The sequence below is a fragment of the Rhinopithecus roxellana genome, chromosome 21 (assembly GCF_007565055.1).
Source record: "Rhinopithecus roxellana isolate Shanxi Qingling chromosome 21, ASM756505v1, whole genome shotgun sequence".
Taxonomy (NCBI): Eukaryota; Metazoa; Chordata; class Mammalia; order Primates; family Cercopithecidae; genus Rhinopithecus; species Rhinopithecus roxellana.
The window spans coordinates 59,629,736-59,630,627 of NC_044569.1; the positions used below are offsets into that span (position 1 = coordinate 59,629,736).

At 48.4% G+C, this 892-nt stretch overlaps 1 pseudogene across 1 annotated transcript; it reads right to left on the bottom strand.

Moving 5' to 3' along the window:
- Positions 1-228: 228 nt before the first annotated feature.
- On the bottom strand, positions 229-641 carry LOC104672089 (annotated as a pseudogene). Its single transcript, XR_749357.2, has one exon. The product of XR_749357.2 is annotated as a small nuclear ribonucleoprotein Sm D2 pseudogene (transcript).
- Positions 642-892: the final 251 nt, after the last annotated feature.

Consider the following 892-nt stretch of genomic DNA (forward strand, 5'->3'; position numbering starts at 1 on the left):
TGTCAATTTTATCTTGTTAAAACATCAACTCAGTTTCACTGGTATTTTTCTACAATTTTTCTTTTTCTTTTTTTCCTTTTTTTTTGTTTGTTTTCTTGAGGCAGGGTCTCTTTTTTTTTTTTTTTTTTTTTTTTTTAGGAAAAAACACAGAGCTTTATTATTTTCGACATCAATGGCAGCGGTCTTCATAGGACAGGAGAGTGAGTTCTGTCGATGGATAGGCAGCCCCTACTTGCCAGCAATGAGCGGGTTCTGCAGGACCACGACGACCGAGTCCTCGCGCAGGAACATCTTGGGAGATGTAGCGGTCTTTGTTGACTGGCTTGGATTTCTTCTTTCCCTTGCCGCTCTTAGGGACCTCAGTCCACATCTCCTTCACGTTCTGCAGCACCATGTTGCAGTGCCTATCGAAGGCCTTCACCCGGCCCAGGAGTTTCTTATTGTTGCGACAGTTGATGAGCACTTGGGTGTTGTTCTTGACTGACTGCGTGAGCACAGAGAGTGGACCCGTGTTAAATTCCTCCTCCTCTCGCTTCTGCAGCTCCTCTGGGGTCATCTCACTCTTGGGCTTGTTGAGGAGGCTCATGATGGTCACTAAGCTCTCCGTTCACTCCCGTTTCCTCCGCGTTGCTGCTGCCTGAGGAGGGGGCAGGGTCTCTCTCTCTGATCCAGGCTGGAGTGCAGTGGCACGAGCACAGCTCATTGCAGCCTTGACATCCTAGGCTGAAGTGATCTTCCCACCTCAGCCTCATAACTAGCTGGGACCACAGGCAGATGACACCATGCCTGGCTAATTACATTTTTTTTGTAGAAACAGAGTCTTGCCATGTTGCCCAGGCTGGTCTCAGACTCATGAGCTCAGGTTATCCTCCTGCCTCAACTTCCCAAAGTG